General features: G+C 44.3%; 1 long non-coding RNA gene across 1 annotated transcript in view; it reads right to left on the minus strand.

Moving 5' to 3' along the window:
* Positions 1 to 18,831, minus strand: part of LOC138292280 (uncharacterized) — a 46,402-nt gene that overhangs the window by 5,061 nt on the left and 22,510 nt on the right. Inside the window, exons 2-3 of the long non-coding RNA XR_011202628.1 lie at positions 17,880 to 17,968; positions 10,552 to 10,613 (exon numbers count right to left, since the gene is read on the minus strand). This is a non-coding gene — a long non-coding RNA (uncharacterized lncRNA). The remainder of the gene's footprint in view (positions 1 to 10,551; positions 10,614 to 17,879; positions 17,969 to 18,831) is intronic.

An 18,831-nucleotide genomic window follows, 5' to 3' on the forward strand; every position in this document is an offset into this window, starting at 1 on the left:
GGGCAAGGTGTGGCAGAGGAAAGGTGGTGGAATCACAATAGGGGGAGTCATAAAAATCAGAATCTAGCAGTCAACTTATACATTTAATATTTAAAACTATGCAACAAAGAAATTGGCAACAAGTACAAAGGTGGCAGTAAATCTGTTCTGGCTTAATTGGCCACAAAGGCAGAATTTTAAAACATTTTATGGGGTTAGCCACCTGCTGCAGAGAAACTCTCAGGGAATATTAATAATAACGATAAGATAACTATGGTGGTAAATTAACTTCCTGGAGCGATCTGTGTCTTGTCGACTCACAGTTTTCACTCATTAAGTAGCATAGAAGGTTAATGACTCTCCTGCAAAGAACAAGGTGTAACATGCAGATCAGACTTTTATTTTTCGTAGATAGGTTAGTGGGTTACTGCTTTTGCATTGAGATCCTTTTGTTTCTTGAAGCTCATACATTGCAATCCTTCTAATATAGCACAGTACGCTAGCAACAGACATCAAGGAGCTGTCTGAAACTGCAAGGCATAGGTTTATAATCTTATTGGGGTTTTTTCAGTTTGTCGTTATGATAAGGCTGCTAAAGAGGGTTTCTTTGGGTGATAATAAAGCTGTATTAGTACATACACCACAATCACTGCATTGTTTAAATCCTGACTTTGTTTTTCTACAGGCTGTGCAGTCTTACCATATAATGCCTACCAGTAAGGACAGTATGTGATTCCTAAACCTTATGACCCTCATTATCTTATGTGACACATCCTGTACGCTGATTTTTACACTTGTATGATTTATTGTCAATGTATAATGTGTGTCTGATGTAAATAGCTCTAACCCCCTACATTGAGGTAAGTAGCTTTATAAAATAATGAAATAAAAAAATAGTGTTATTTAAATTGTTATTTGTAACTTCTAGAGGTGAGCAAGCCAGCAAATTACGAAGGAGAGCTGATCCAGAGCTGAACCCAGGTTCATCTGTGGCTGTAAGAGCCTGTGCACAAGTCAAGCCATGAAAATATTTGGTATGTAAATTATGCAACAAATATATTATCAAATATAATGGAATAAGAGGCAAGTCAGTTGTCATGTGCACCTTATACATAGTCTAGATTCCTATTATAGATGGAGCATCATAGGCTATGAAATCAAACGTAGGACAGTTCTTTTTTGTTTTTTTTACAGCGTGCATCCTGAACGCATGTATTAGAAGGTGCTCTCATATGTAAAAATGAACTAAAGCTAGGATCACTGTTAGAACTGGGGTTTCTGGTTGGCTAGGGTATGCACACACCTCAGCCAGGCAGAAAACACTACTCTTGTCAAGGAAGTTACATGCCAAAGGTAACCTGTGCTCACCCACGGTAGCTTGGCACAGAGCAGTAAGGCTTATCCCCAGAAGTCATGAGTAAAGTGTTTGCGCAACACACTCATACCAGTGACACAATAGAATACACCACAAAAGAGACTTGACACTGGGTTATATAAATATAAACTGTATTGCACTTACACTGTAGACCAAACATTACTTTGCCAACCAGGCAAGCGTCACATCATCATAGTGCAAATGAGAAAAGCCATTCTACATTGCACAGGTCATCACAAACCTTTTATTGAGCAGACTATAAAATCAGGACATGAAATACCATAACCACATAAAAGGCCATAGTGTCCCCACAAACCCCTTTAGAGTCAGTGAGCCCCATGAACCATCACAAGTGTGAATACGGCAATACATTAGTGGCACTTGGGTATAAGTTAATATCCTCACAACCAATGGCCTGTATTATATCTACAGGGCCAGAGAGGTGATTGGTTCAGGGCAACACCTACATCATGATAAATATCAAAGGGTGCAGGAGTAACTGCACTTCTAGTGGTAGCAATACGATAATTCCAGGAGCAGTGTTTCAACTATGGTATCCTGATCGGGCTTTTGAAATAATGCCCTTTGTAGTGTCTACACCGCCAGGAGCTCATTCAGTGATAGTAAAACAGAGGCTCAGGTTCAAAAGCGCTCCGAATAGCTGTTCCACGGTACTGCTCACATCACGCTGGAGGCAAGGTCTCCAAATGCTCACATGGCGTGTGAAGCCTCCTATAGGGCTCTTAGTAGCCACGTCCACCACGCCCCTGTATAGGTAAGGAGATGGGGTGAAGGCACACACCGATCGGAGTCTCCTTCACATGCAGCTCTTAAAAAATAAAACAGGGGGGGCACTGCCTATGGTCCAGTGGTACGGCAGTTCAACCAGGGTAGTTCTTTGGAGCGTGGGGAAACCCCTATGTGTCACCTGGGCAGGTTTCAACAGGGAGACCTTGCGGGATCTCCTGCTCCCTGAAGAAATGAAGGCAGTGGCAAGAGTGTCGGTGGTTCTTTTAAACCGAGGTTCCTGATGTGGGGTCACATGGTGCAGGTCCAGGAATAGGGCTGGGTTGACGAGTCTCATGTTCCTGAAACACCCTGGGTTGCCGGGCAACATATCCTGCCACAGGGTTTTTCTTTGGCTCAGCAGCGCTCCTTAATGTTGACAGAGTGCGGTGCTGGATTCTCTTATCGGCACCCATGAAGTCTCTGTACACTCTGACCCTGGTGTCCTGGGAGTAGCTGAGAAAAGAGCTCATGTAGAGGACCAAAGTACAGCGCTCACCATGCTCTGTCTAAGAGATGACTTGTGAAAGTTGAAATATCACTGTGCGCTGGGGAAGGAGAAATGACTCTAGCAGAATGAAGGGTGGGACACTCCTGAAGCATTGAGGGTGGGAGTTATACTGATCAGCCTACGATCCCTACATCATTCCTTCTAACACAGGAGATCTGAGAGAGCTGTGGTAGCCAGGGTGCCCCTGGAAAACACTTAAAGTTGGATGCAAATCAGGCAGGCCAGCACATCAGGGCCATAATGGCGGTTCCTCCTGGCAGCCCCACAGGGTCTGGGGACCTGCAGAGTCAGGGAGCAGCTGGTAGCAGAGCAACATGTAGAACAGCAATCCAGATGAGTCCTTTGTGCCACCCAGAAGACCCCAGGCAGCATGGCAACAACAGAAGATCAGACCAGATGAGTCCTTTGTGCAGTCGAGCAGTCCCTCTGGCAGTTCAGTCCCAATTCCAAAAGTGATCTCCAAATCAGGGGCTAAGAGCCCTTCTACTTATACTCAAAAATGCCTTTGTTCAGGGAGTAACTTGAAAAAAGTCCTTTCAGGTGAAGCACAACACCCTTTCTACCCAACCCTGTCTCCAGACATCAGTATGGGTTAGTCATTCCATTGTGTGAGGGCAGGACACAACCTATTCACATGTAAGGTGTGAATGACCCTCCCTCTCCCCAGCCCAGGAAGACTCTCAGTATGCAGATGCCTCTTCTGTCACACCCACTCCTCATGTTTGATGGCTGTCTGGAAAATATGCACCAAGTGGATCTGTCACTGACCCAGACGTGGATTAGAGTCAGGCTGCAAAGTACTAGAGTTATAAGCACAGAGAAATGTCCACTTTCTAAAGGTGGAATTGTGACAAAGGTATTAAAAAATCTACCTATCCAAAAAGCAGGTTTTCTCATTACCATTCCATGCCCACACTACTCCTCAAAGATCAGAAGATGCTACTATGCTGAGGTGAGGGCATTTCCAATGCAATCCTATGAGAGGAGCAGCACGCACAGTAGTGAGGAACTGAAAAGGCTGTTTGTCGCTACTAGGACATGGAATACATAAATACCTACCTTTTACATACACAGCATCCTGCCCATAGGTCTATCTACGGCCTACCTTAGGGGTGACTTAGGTGTAGTAAAAAAAGGAAGTTTAGGCCTTGGCAAGTAGTATGACTTGCCAAGTTAGTGTGGTAGCAAACTGCGCACATAGGCCTTGCAGTGGCAGGCCTGAGACCTGTTTGAACGGCTACCTCACAATCGGTGCTGCAGGACCACTAGTAGCATTTCATTTACAGGCCCTAGGTATATGTTATGCCACTTTACAAGTGTCTTACAGGTAAATTAATTAGGTCTTACAGGTAAATGAAATGAGCCGAACAGGTGTAAGCCAGTCATACCAAGTTTTAGGCGACAGAACACATGCACTTTAGCACTGATTAGAAGTGGTAAAGTGCCCAGAGTCTTTACGCCAACAAAAAGAGGTTCAGAAAATAGGAAGAGAAAGGCAAATAGTTTGGGGATAACCCTGGAGAATGGCCATTTCCAGCAATCACACAATTTGGACAAGCAGGAAAACCAGTATTGAACCCAGAATTTCCAATTTCACACAGTTCAATTGAGCTGCTAGATGAGTAACTAATATTGACCTCAAAGCTTAATGATTTGATTTTAATTCTTGGAGGATGAGATTAGAACATGGGTGACAGACAGAATCCACATTTTATTTTTTTGCAGTTTAACATAGCACAAACCTTGCCTAAGGATACAACAGTGCTTCATAACAGACACAGATTATGTTACAATTTCATATTTTCAGCACAGGGAGATTTGCCAGGACTCGCAAAATGCTGAAGTGAGGCTGGGATTTGAACCTTGTTCCCAAAGCTGCATAGTAGGCAGCTTTAGCCACTAGGCCACATCACCTCCAGCAAAAGCTCACTTCATTTTGGGTTTGAGGTGCCAAGAGGATCTTGAGCTGAGCCAGAACTAGGCATCTGGCTCGAAGATGGGTCGAGTTTTCAGTGCTTCACCCATTCTAGTAACTACTCATACAGACACACATATCTGACATTCTTACAGTGCATGCATATATTTTACACACAGGGACTGCACAAAATAATAAAACTGGCTCCAAATTGTAGTTTCTGTTAAGTACTTTTGAAGTGATAACAAGCTGTGTGCCTTTGTTTCCCTCTGTTACATTGGCATTTAGATGTTAGGCTCCAGATAGCTCCAAGCCACAATGTTACTTGTTGGACCTGGCCTTTTTACAGGGTCATCCCCAAACCTTTTGCCTCCTTCCTCCTATTTTTTCTGACCTGTTGTTGTTGGCTTTTGAACTCTGGGCACTTTACCACTGCTAACCAGTGCTAAAGTGCATATGCTCTCTGTGTAAATTGTACTGTTGATTGGTTTATCCATGATTGGCTATTTGATTTACTTGTAAGCCCCTAGTAGGGTGCACTATATGTGCCTAGGGCCTGTAGATTAAATGCTACTAGTGGGCCTGCAGCACTGGTTGTGCCACCCACTTAAGTAGCCCCTTAACCTTGTCTCAGGCCTGCCATTGCAAGGCCTGTGTGTGCAGTCTCACTGCCACTTCGACTTGGCATTTAAAAGTACTTGCCAAGCCTAAAACTCCCCTTTTTCTACACATAAGTCACCCCTAATGTGTGCCCTAGGTAACCCCTAGAGCAGGGTGCTGTGTGGGTAAAAGGCAGGACATGTACCTGTGTAGTTTACATGTCCTGGTAGTGTAAAACTCCTAAATTCGTTTTTACACTACTGTGAGGCCTGCTCCCTTCATAGGCTAACATTGGGGCTGCCCTCATACATTGTTGAAGTGGTAGCTGCTGATCTGAAAGGAGTAGGAAGGTCATATTTAGTATGGCCAGAATAGCAATACAAAATCCTGCTGACTGGTGAAGTTGGATTTAATATTACTATTTTGGAAATGCCACTTTTAGAAAGTGAGCATTTCTCTGCACTCAAATCTTTCTGTGCCTTACAATCCACGTCTGGCTAGGTTTAGTTGACAGCTCCTTGTGCATTCACTCAGACACACCCCAAACACAGGGTACTCAGCCTCACTTGCATACATCTTCATTTTTAATGGGTCTTCCTGGGCTGGGAGGGTGGAGGGCCTGCCCTCACACAAAGTACTGCCACAGCCCCTACTGCGACCCTGGCAGACAGGATTGAACTGAAAGGGGACCTGGTGCACTTCTAGGCCCCTCTTTGAAGTCTCCCCCACTTCAAAGGCACATTTTAGTATAAAACAGGGCCTCTGCACTACCACCTCAGACACTTGCTGGAGAAGAAACCTGAACCAGAACCTGCATCCTGCCAAGAAGAACTGCCTGGCTGCTCAAAGGACTCACCTGACTGCTTTCTACAAAGGACTGCTGCCTTGCTGTAGGCCTGCTGCCTTTGCTGAACTCTTGCCTTGCTGCAGAAGTGCTCTCCAAGGGCTTGGATAGAGCTTGCCTCCTGTTCCCTGAAGTCTCAGGACCAAAAAGACTTCTCTTTTTCAACTGGAATCCTTGTGCGCCGAAAAATTAAACGCACAGCTTGCTCCGCTGTGAAAAATTCACTGCACACCGATCCGGAAAGACGCCGCTTGACCCCGGAAGGAAAAGATTGACGCGACGCCTGCGGTGCGACCAGAACTCCGTCGCACGGCCCGCCTGGACAACGCCGCCCGACTTCCAGTGAGGAAATCGACGCAACGCCTGCCGTGAGGGAGAAAATTCCACGCACAGCCCACCGGAACGACGTGCAGCCGGTAACAAGCCTAGGATTCCACGCACAGATCCCAGGACATCTGGGAATCCCGCGAACCACAGAGGAGACCTGCCCGCGTGCCGGAAAACGACGCACGTCTTCCCCGCGTGAAAAATAACGACGCAAGTCCGTGTGTGAAGGGGCGAAACCGACACACACACCATTTTTCCCCAAAAACGACGCACGCCTTCCCCGCGTGAAAAATAACGACGCAAGTCCGTGTGTGAAGGGGCGAAATCGACGCACACACAATTTTTCCACGCATCTCCTCCTCTGCGGCCCTTTGCGGAGATTTTCCACTCCAAACCAGGTAGTTTATGCTTAAAAAAGAGATTTGTTTGATTTTTAAAGACTTAAGACACTTTACATCACTTTTCAGTGATATCTCTACAATTTCTTATTGCATCTTTTATCGTTTTGACCTGCAAATACCCAGATAAATGTTATCAATTTTTCTAAACACTGTGTGGTGTATTTTTGTGGTGCTATATTGTGTTATTCTATGATTTATTGCACAAATACTATATACATTGCCTTCTAAGTTAAGCCTGACTGCTCAGTGCCAAGCTACCAGAGGGTGGGCACAGGATAATTTGGATTGTGTGTGACTTACCCTGACTAGAGTGAGGGTCCTTGCTTGGACAGGGGGTACCTGACTGCCTACCAAAGACCCCATTTCTCACAGTACTCCAACATAAAAAGAGCTGATGGCTCTTTAAGCCATGCCTTTGTTTTATGCCCAGCAGGAAGTGAAAACAAGAAGGCCCCCTCACTGCCTGCAGGTAGAAAGCAAACAATGTGCCAGTGCTGCTGAATGTGCCCTAGTGTCAGCAAATTACACCAGGACAAATCCAGTATATCTTATGGGGTCCAGCGCACATCCATGATCCAGCTCAATAACAGCGACTGGATCCTTTTATTTCCTGCACAGGAAATGCCCTATTCTTATTTTGGAAAAGATTAACTAATATCAAAGATGGACTGGTCATTGTGTTTGAACTAAAATGTGATAACTAATGGTGCAATATTCTATTGTACACATAATTATTTGTACAGTAAATAATGTGGCATAATTGCATGTTCCATAGCTGATGGTGGTGGTTATTGGCACCATGGGGTAAGACTAACATGGGGCAAGATTGCCAGTACCATGGGGGCATGATAATCAGCGCAATGTACCATGATTACCACTGCAATGTGGCTTGCTTACCAGCTCAATGGGGCATGATTAGCATCAGAGCAGAGAATTAATACTGACACAATCACTGTTTTTGGGTGTAGTTCCTTTCTCTTTGACACATGTACTGGTACAAAATTGATGGATCATTACTGCTCACATAATCTTTGCCTCTTGGGTAGCATGATTATTGGCAAAGCAACTTTCTAAGGAAAGTGGTCACTGACACACTAGCGATCTGATGGACATAATTAGTTTCACCATAACTGGCTAAGTTGGGCATAACTACTGGCACAGTAACAGACAGGGGAATGACTCACGGTGCAATAATAATGACTGAGATAAGGAGTGAGACAATTTATATAGTGCCCCTCCGAACAAAGCATGTGTTGCTGCTGGTCAGTTCTCTACTCACAGGAAGAGTAGTACCAGGGCATTAGAGACAGTGGAGGTTTTGAGTGATTTCTTGAGCTACACATGGTTTCTCTTGCTTCTCAGTTTCCCACGAGAGGCTTCAGCCCTGAGATTCCTAAACAAAAAACACCTCTCCCCCCAGTTTTGCACTCTACCCGAGGCACAAGTGCACCAATGCCTCGTCAGGGGTAGTAAGCACTATATAAATGCAATTACAGTACAGCACAATAGTCTTTTGTCCTGTCTAGCTTCCGCATTTAGTGACTGGGTCATTCTTTTATAACCCAAAATGTACACCTCCAGACTTTTTTCCCATTGTATGCCCTTTAACACACATTTCTCTCCAGGGGATAGGTTTAGTGGGTGGGGGCTGGATATAACACCACTACAATAAATGCATTTTTGGTTTTGTAGTTAGGTCTGAGGGCCCTGAGTCGGTTCTTCTATGTCTGTGTTGTTTTTTCTCGTCATACTAATTTTTTTAAGGTTTTAACTTGTTTAGTTTTATTTTGGATCATCATCTTAAATATTTTAATATTGACTGGTTTACCAAAAAGTAGCACATTTTCACTCACAGAAGTACTCTTTGGAAGGATGCAAATGTACTACTTTTTAGAATTGACAAAGATTGGCAGTAGGAGGCTTGGAAAACTGTATCATTTTCCAGTGGTGGCTGCTGCCAATCAAGGTTGGTGGGGCGTTACTTTCAGGGCTGGGGGGTTACAAATAATATATATATTTTTTTTTAAACTTACCTGTTTGCCGCTCCTGGCCGCCTCTGTCGCTCCTCATCCCCCCGGCAGTCACTGGGGCACAGGCTCCCAATCCAGACACTGCTCTCATGCTAGCATGAGAGAATCACCGGGATTGGCCTGAATGGGTTGGTTTGATGCTCTCTCAGGCACAGGGAGCCTGTGCCATTCCTCCAACTGGCTGTGTAACACAGCCGGATTGGCGAAATGTAAGTGTGCATGTTGGTTTGGTCGGCCTAAGACGGCTGGCCAAACCAACATGCGCACTTTACAGTGTCCACCACTCTTCCTTATAGCCCAGTCCCACCCGCCCTACACGTGCTGTCAGACAGTGAGAAATAAAAAATGATAATAAAATTATTTTGTTATCATTTTATTTGTCACTGCTTGGCTGACCAGGTGGGGCGATGCTCCTCCGCCATTATGGAGGAGCCGTGCCAGTCAGTCTCAGACTTCCAGTCATACTACTGGCAATCAAACACCCACAAAGTGATGGTGCGAATGCTTATAAATAATCTAACGACAGGCAATCTTTCGGACTAGCATTCCAAACCATAATTTTTCACCTCTTGTGCCACTCACAGAGGACATGATTCAGGGTTTGCCAGACTGAGTAAAGGAAGTCTGGGTGGTGGAGGATTTTGTCTGCCATCCTGCCTTTACTCTGACTGTCAAATTTATGGAGTACACTGGCAGGAACCGCAGTCATGGTGGTTCCTGTCAATGTAGGACAAGTATGGCAGGCAGTTCTGCCAAACATGTTTGACATCCAACTTTTCCAGAGGATATACCCTATGGTGATGTCAGAAAAGGACAAAAAAACATCCGACTGGCCACTTTAAATACGGCAGATGGTCAGATAGCTTACCACTGATGGTGTCTACTCAGTCTGGCTGTTGGTGAAAGTTGTACACCAATGCAGTAAATTTTACTCTGTCGTCGTAAATAATTGATATCTGTCTTACTCAAAATTGGGTGGCTGAAACTTGAATTCGGCAGAAAGGGTGCTCGGTCATCAATGCAACAGAGTACCTGTGCACCAAACTCTAAATCAGCCCCAGCGGCCTACCTAAAGCAAATCAGTACTGCCTCTGCTCCCCATGGGAATAGCTTATATCGAGCGTTGGTAATCTCACCCATTCACCCTGCAGCCATTGCTTTTTTAGCTGGGATATTTGCAGTGTGCTAAATGGAAATACAGATGTATAGGTACTCACTAATTAGAGTATCTCTTTTTCTACTAGGAAGTGCTGGTACTCGCCCATTAAATGATAGAAGCAGCGCTGAGGAGTGCAGATAGTCCCCGTTCAAATTAAAGAAGAGCGCGTACCAAGAACCGGACAGTACCTGCCCATTTAAAGTACTGGAAAATTGAGATCCACACCCTCCCCTCTTCCTCACCCCATAAATCACTAAACTACGCCCCTGTTCCTCACTGGCAGTCTGGATCCTGCTTTTCCATCTTTGTGTTCTGTCCCTCAAAGCACCCTGAAGCGGCTGTAAGGTGCCTCGTTAGTACTATGTAAAATACTCACTCACCAGTCAAATAAGCACCGGCACACTGACCGGACCTGCTTTACTAGCCCCTCCTGATTGGGTAATGGTTGCTGGGAGACTAACCTGAGAATAACTGATGGGGTGAAACTATGGGGATGATAATTTATTTTATGAACTATGTCACTAATGAAATAGCCAAGTGGGGACATGATTACTGCTGCAACAACTACAACCAGTGATTACTCTTCCAACCACCCTGCCCACCAACTTAGCCTTCGTGTCTTACCGTTGGCCTACGGGTTCGGTCCAAGATTGTTCCAGGGCTCTTGATTATCCTTCTTTATCCAGCTGTGGGGGAGAAAAAAATACAATTGGAATCGGATACTTGGCAGGAGATGCCTACTGTATTACATGCCTGCGCGCGTCAGCCCGGGATAAGCCTCTCGACATTACTTCCTTCTGTTTTCTGACTCAGTTGATGCACCACTCGAGAAAAGGATCTCTCTCGTTGGGAAACATAATCAAAGCACGGTATCCATGGTAACCCGTTCACGCAGGCGTCCCCCTTATTTCCTAGAAGTCTGGGGCTAACCGAGATGGGGTGACAGGCGGGCGGAAATGGATGGGCACTATATGACAATATTCCGTGAGTGGGTTTGAAGGGTGTTAATCATTGTGGAGAGGGCCCTTGAATATTCTCTTTCAAGAGGGTGCTGACAGCCGTGGCCATTTTCAATCCGCGGTTGCAAGCATCTCGTCCCTATGCTATCATTCCCTTCCCTGCTCGTGAAGTTCGGAATGAGTGTCAGAAGAGTGGGAGCAGCGGTGGGCATGAAAGCGTGTGTTTGCCTTAAAATGTGTTTTTTTCAGCGAGAGTTGGAAAAATGTTTTATTGAACAACTAACTCCTTCAATTGCGTTGCATAGAGTTGGCGTCTATTTTTGTTCAGTAGACTATTCGAATAAACGAAGCAGTCGGCTCATATTTTTTGGGGGTACTTCTAGTACTTTCCAAGACCCTCAGGTGGCGGAAGTCTTTTGGCCTGCACAAGGGCGTGCACGTTCTGCTACTCATTATCTATGAAAGTGGTGGTCTCTTTTAGGTTTCTGCATTTTCTATCCAATGAGGTTTTTGGCTTTAGGCTGTTTTAATTTGGCAAAGTGGCTGCAGCTATCGGGCACCGGGACTTACTTTTCAGCATCAGACTTTGACCTGGAGCAAGCGAGTGAAGGACAGAAAAGTAAGAAAGAGACATGAAGTTGAGGATTGGAAAACGTTGACAAACAAACTAGGGATGTTAAAGAGCCTGCAAGAGTGAGATAAATAGACAGAAAGTGTGTGTGTGGGGGGAGGAGGGTTCGGGGAGGCTAGAAGTGGATTCTATGAAAAGTCAGCCTTGGGATTAAACTACACCTACCTACATATGGCAGCCGGTTCCTAACGAAACTTTGGGCCTCTGCACTCATTTCTTTTTTTTGTGGGCAAATTAAACATTGGTTTAAGCGTCTGTTACCACCTCTTGATTCTAACAACAAGGGTTTGACCTGTAATCCAGTTTTTGACATGAAGAAATCCGTTTTTTTGAATTGGGGACATGCTTTTCTGGGCTCGTGGGTTTGATACTTTGCTCCTCTATTGAGAAAAGTATGTTAAAGTTTGGGCCTGCATGAAGTCTGGTTTGGGTCTTCAGTAATTTTCTTTCTGCTCAAGTTTCTGTCTTCTAGCATTGTTGTTATTGAGATTCAAGGGTTTGCCTCCCTATTGTTCAGCTATCAGATTTCAGGCATTTTCTTCTCTGTCGTGCTTTGTCAAAAAAGGATTTCACACATCGTTTTTTAGCGTCGGGTGTTTTCACCTCTTCAGTTCTTAACTATTAACATCTCATCTTCCATTAAGTGCTTCACATCATTCTGTAGTCCTATTCTTCTATTCTGGTTACCATTTTCGATCCTACTGCTTGTGACTGTTTGTGATGTCCCGTCTTCCAGTACACAACTTCCCATCTTATGGTATGCCACTTCTCATCTTTTTGTATACGCTTTCTCTCTTCCGTTGCACTGCTTCCTGTTTTCTGGTATGCATCTCCTTGCCTTCGGGTACCCCACTTCAACTCTTTTAATACGTCACTTCATCGGGCATGCATTTGTGGAGGATCCTGAATGCAAAAATGATACTGAACTCCCAGCGTCACCTTCCAAATCTTAACTCTCAGCATCTTTAATTTTTTTCCAGGGTCTTCAGCTTGACCCCTGACATGAAGTCTACCTTTTTGGCCCCAGTCTTAGCTCTCACGGCCTGATCTCAATATACTTTCCTGGCATTGTGGACTGCCGGTCCTTTTCAAATCTGATGCTGTTTCATTCGGTGTTCTTGGGCTCCATTTTCTGATATACTTGAACTCCTCACATCCAGTTTAAAGTGCTTCAGTTTGCAGGGGCTTCCTAATCCTTTTTCCTGATTTTCCCAGGATGGATGAAACAAAGTCTACCACCACGGTAGTGTCCGGTATTTGTGACACCAATACCTACTGATGTAGGATGGGATCTCTCCATGTTCCTGGTCAGGTAACTCCACAGTGATTACATGAGTGAATGTTTCAATGACTAGAACACTAGCTCCTGCAACAGCCGGAAGAGCAGGCAACACTGCTGCAGCTGCAAGCGATGTGAATGATGCAACAGACGCAAAACACACCAGTGTTGCAGCAGCAAGAAGAAGAGTTGACGTTGCATCAGCTACGAGAGTAATCAGTGCTGCTGCAGCTGCAAACTGGTCTATTCCCTGGTTGCTAGTAATAATGGCAAAGGAGTAAAACGACATCAGCCTCAAGGTGGAGTAGTTGATAACATCACAGCGGCAAGAAATGTCAAATTGCAGCATCTCCAAGAAGAGTTGATGTCACAGTTGCTGTAAGAGGAGTCTGTGTCACTGCAACTGCCAGGGAAGTCAATGTCGCTGCAGGTACCAAATGAGTTGACGTAACAGGAACTACAAGTGGAGTCAACAGCAGGTGAACCTAGTGCTTTAGTTGTTACAAAATAAGGGTGCCAGGGCATTTCTCAGAAGGCAACTGCAGCTTACACTATCCATTGCTCCTGACACTGCTGCAAATGCCAGTACCAACACAGCTACTAATCATCATACTCCTACAGGTGACACATTTCGGTCTATTCCAGGCCCCCAGATCTATAATATTGCTTGGATGGCTGGTATTATCAAATGTTAATATATACTCAAATATTGAACTGTTGACATGCTCACATTGAAAACAAACAAACAGTACCACCATGTGGTGTACAGTCAAATGTGCCAGCGTTGAGAATTATATGTCTGTGTTACACACAGGCAAACACCGGCTCAGATTAAGCACTGTGTGAGCCAGAAAATAGAGTTGCAGGCGCTCCAGGAGGCGTCATCAGAAGAGCTACAGAAGACACAACATTGTAACAACTGCAGGAGAAGATGAGGTTGCTCCTATCTCAAGAGGAGTTGCCATTGTGGCCGGTATCTGGTGGACTCCATATTGCAGCATTTGTGAGTAATGTTGACATCATTGTAGAATGGGGAGAGGTACGGTAGAGCGTTATGGGAAGCAAGTGTTTCCGGTAACACCTCTTGGATGCTGTACTAGTGTAGCTGGTATATAGTGAAGATAGGAGCAGTTAATGTCCCTGAGGACAATGGCTGACTGAAGCCTCCACAGAAGAATTCACCAGGGCATAACCCCTTAGGAGCAGCAAGGGTCATGCATCCTCACTGGCCACAACCAGCCAAGAGCATCTACAAGTATCTGCGCTTCAACCCCGACCAAGAGCATATACATGCAACTGAGCTTCAACTCCTCCACTAAGGCCAGAGCAAGCCTGGACCTCTGGACATTATACCTCTTGAAAATCCAGTGTGCAAAGGAGCACACTTGTTATTCAGTTGGAGTGCAGTAGTAGCTGAGGCACTGGACACCAATGGTAACCAACAGCGGTCACAAGAGATACTTCCAAGGGCCCAAGAGAAATGCAGTGGGGTAAAAATAGCCCCCTCAGTGCGGCAGTGGGGTGACCCTCTCTGCACAGCAGCAGGTTCCTGGCCTAAGAGCTCCTGATTGGGTCCGGAGAGTGGGGGACCCCCCTCCATGTATTTTGCAAGGGGGGGCTCAAGTTTTGTTAGGCTGTCGGAGAAATGGCCTCACTGTAGCCTGGTGCGGAGATACTGCATGCTTTCCTTTGGTTCTTGGTAGTAGTTTGCAGCAACGGCAGCATTAAGATGGTTATTCTGTACAGTATGTGTTGAGGTGCAACACAGAGACCCATCAAGCATTTCACTGCAAGCAGGCGTACTCCAGGAATGGAAGAACTATCATCTTCAAGAAAATATCTGCAAGCAGCTCTTGCTAATCCGAGCCTAACACAGCACTACAATGTACCTTTGCTGTAGACAAAGTCTTTATTTCTTACACTGCGGAGAGTTTGCTCATTTGACAATAATCATTGATACATTGAAGTAGCCGATTTTTGGGACATTATCTAGGAAAAAACTAGAGGACTTCTCACCTGTTGACTCATTGCAGGTTTATCTTACAGGAGCGAACACAGACACTTACTTAATTTTAATAAATGTGTTTAATTTACATTCGCTTTTGTGCAATTCACAAATTAAACTGGTGTATTTGTACTCACACCATGTCTTGATTCTGCCATCTCCTGAGAGAATCATTGCACTTGGCCCCAATCGTCAGCACCAGGTGAATAGTTTTGGTTAATCAGAAAAGTATTCCATTAATAAATGAAGCAAATAAAAGATTGTCAGTGATACTTCTGCATCTTAAATCATCATGTAAATAATTAAATCAAAAGGCTGGCACAACATATCAAACGGCCCTGCCTACTTGCTAGTCTTTTGCTTATGAGGAAAGAGGCTAAAATTAAACAAAATGTAGCCAAACAACTGAAGTAGCCAGTTCTGAGATAACAAGTATTGTAGGAGACAGTACACAAAACGTTGTTTCCACATAAATAATTCTTCCAACAAGCCTTACTTGCAAAAGGCAATAGAGATGAGATGAGACGTTTAATAAAGCAGGTATATCACCAATGCATAAAGAAAGGGCAGCCCAGCAATATTTCTTGGGAAGCAGACTTCCACAGCTGCTTGCATTTCTCTCACATTGCGTGTTATTTCACAAAATGGCGGCCGCAAGTTAAGGAGTGGTGCCATCTGCTCGTTTGATGTGAGAAAATCCGAGGAAAGAAGTGATGAGTTACCCTCCATCATGCAGCCCAAAAAACTACAGGACGTCCATCAGTGGTCCTGGTGAGGTGAGGAGCCCCCGGTATCAGGCAGCCATTTTGTGTGATGCCCAAGCCAAGCCCTCAAAGGCAAATAGTTTTGCTGACTTGAAGGTTTCTGAAATCTATGTGGGTCCAATGTCAGACTGAGGGTCTGATTCACAAACTTTATTCTACAGTATGTAAAGTAGTAAACTATAGTAGTACATTTTACTTACTCCAAAATTAATTTTAAAAATGTAAGGGTGGAACACTCCACCTCCTCCGCAATTTCTTTTCTGTGCAGGGATCTCCACCCCAGGATCAGAGATCTCTGCACATGTAAGTATATGTTCTGTCATAATTTTTAATAGCCCAGGCACAATGATAGGAAAATGGGCAATGATTTACTCACAAATTGGTGGCGTTAACAGAAATGTAAGACGAGAAGGGGGTTGGGAGGGACATACTAATGCAAAACACACATCCATAAAAAAAGTAAGACAAGCACAATTCCAGTTCACAAATTGCACTGCTAATGTCAGTATAGCCATAATGTTATTAAAATACTCTTAAATATACTCTAGCCCAGTGTTTCTCAAACTGTGAAAGCCAAATTCTGATGGGCTGTAAAAGTCCAAGCAAAAAATAAAGATGCTTTTAAATTCAGGATTTATCTTGTCACATTTGCTGTGCTTCAAAACCAGAGGTCACGTCATCTTCTGACAAAGTGCTACTTCTGTGTTTTTTGACATGGAGATTGGTGTTTACAACCTCCTCTCACTTTCCAGTCAGAGAAAGAAAAGTAAAGTGAATTTTGTGACAATCTTGCTGGGGTACAAGGAGTGTGGAAGGAAAGGCTGTAGGACGTTATACATATTGGGTCAAGTGCAGCAGACTTTTAGGCCCACTTCCAGGTGCAGATTTTTATAAAGCCGCAGAAACTCACACTTTGTCTGGGTGAGGCTCTGGAAGTACTTATTTATTTACTTGCAGGAAGTTACATGTTAAAAGTAGTTAACAGCAAAGTTGCAATGTGGGTGGAAACACAGTCAGTTGAGTGAATTATTGAGTTTTGATGGATGAGAAAAGAGTGTTTGATAGTACAACATAGACATATTAAAGAGGGCATTGTCCCTTGCTTCTTAATTTGTTGGCCAGCTACACATCTAGACAACGACTGAAGGGATGACAGGAGTTGGTTTTTGCTGATTCCTGCAGCTTGACTGACAACATTGTTTATTTAGGCTAGGCCTATGGAGGTGGTTCCGGTTCGGTGTGGTGGGTCAGACATGCTACATGGATACATGGATAGGCCTAGATGGGTGAACAAAACCTATTGTTTCCAAAAGCTGCTCTCTTATTCCTTTATGATTATGTCATGTTTCAGGAAGAGGTCCTATGTAATTGCTGCAGGTCTCTTTGCCTCCTGAAATGCAAGCTGTGTTGTAGGGAGATGTCATTTCTCCGGAAATGGCTACAGTCACGTGTCAGAGGTCACTGACTCCTGAAGTAGCTTCTTAATCAGTTGTCTCTCATCTGGTGTTTGTATTGGTAGCCATTGCTGGGTGAGCAGACTAGTTTCTGGATGTACCTTAAGTTATTTCATGTACGTACCTGCCTCCTAATTGGTAGCTACTGCTTAATGGTTGGACAAGGTGTTTAGAAAAGACTTAAATCACTTGCAAGATTCTGTGCACTATAAATCACCAGCCAAGGTTTATTACTTTACTAGATCCCTGGAGGTCGTTCTGATTTCTGCTGCCTCCTGATCTGTAGTTTGACCACCATGATTGAGTCAGCCCTGTAGAAGTCGCACATTGTCCTTGCATGTGCCTGAAAGTGATTTAAGCTGTGTGCGTTAAAAATAGGCTTTCTTATACACACATTGTGCTTCAAAGTAAGCTATGCTTTTGGACCTCACTTCAGTAATCCACTAACTTCTGGAAGTTATGCAGTTTGGTAGCTGACACTTGGGAATTATTGAATTTTCCTGCTGGCTCTGGAAGTAACTTAATTTGTCTAATGGTCTGTGGCTGTACCTTAATATGCTTGTTAGACTCTGAAAGTGACTTATTTTGCCTACTTCCCTCTAGCGGTTGCTTCTGTATGACTACCGGCCTATACATATTATTTGATTTGCCTGCTGGCCTCTGGACATGAACGGGTATGCCTGCTGCCCCTTGGAAACAATTTAATTCGCTTGTAGAACTTTGGAAGCGTATGATTATGGCAACTGGTCTCTCAAGTGACTGGCCTCCTGAAATTGACTTAATTTGGCTGCTCGCCTCCGGGAGAGGCTTAGTTTGCATACCGACCTTGAAAGGGACTTGGGTCGCTTGCTGTCCCTTACCTGATGTCAGGGTTGAAGAGGGTGAGGCGCATCAGGTATATGGCTGCATTGCCAATGCCGAGCCCGGTGAATCCGATCAGTGGAACCAACTAGGGGAACAAAGGTAAAAAGAGATGAATATTTATGGGATGGGACAGGCCGGATGACAAGTTCAGGTGATTTAGAGGAGAAAGAAAAATAGTAAAGCCATGGAGGAGGCTGGCACAGTGTACCTGTCAGGCTGAGTGATGTGAGGGTAATGGGGAGACTTGGAAGAACACTGCCTTCTCAATTCAAAAGATATACAGAATGAGAAGTGTGCTCTCTTCTGTTCTGAGAATAAATAACAGGTTCTCTTCGCACTACATATTTACCTTTATTTTTATTTTGTTTTTGCTGTTCCCTCGTATTTTTCTTTTGCTTTCGTTCTTTCAATTTTTCCTTTCTTATTTGGTTGTTTCTCGCTCCCTCATAGTTTCCCATGGTGTCACTTGTTTAGGGTCGAGCCTGGGAGTGCATGTGCTAGCGCATGCCTCTCAGTTGTGAGAGACTGCTGTGTTCAGTAAAGGGCTTGGAGCCCACCTGTCGCTCACCATTTGGTGGTTTGCATGGCACTCTTCTTTACAGTCTCGTGCCTGGCATCATTTCCGTTTCTCTGTGTGGAGCAGGGATCAAGCACTAATTGATTCAACTTAGTTAGTGCCCATCCGCTGCTCCTGATGTTATCGAAGTACTATTTGTTCTTTTTAACATCTAGCACCGCGCAAACAGAAGGCCTGTGACTGGCAAAAATGTGTCCAGCAGGACAAACAAAATTGCAAAGTTTAAATCTTTTTACGTTTTTTTTTTATTTGCCAGGTCGTCTTTTCTCTGTTCCCATGCATGTTTTCTTTTGTTTTTCCTCGTGTGTGCTATCATCAAAAGATTACAATTAGCTTAATCTAAATATGTGAGACCTATTGCATTGCAAATG

The sequence above is a fragment of the Pleurodeles waltl genome, chromosome 4_2 (assembly GCF_031143425.1).
Source record: "Pleurodeles waltl isolate 20211129_DDA chromosome 4_2, aPleWal1.hap1.20221129, whole genome shotgun sequence".
In the NCBI taxonomy this organism is placed as follows: Eukaryota; Metazoa; Chordata; class Amphibia; order Caudata; family Salamandridae; genus Pleurodeles; species Pleurodeles waltl.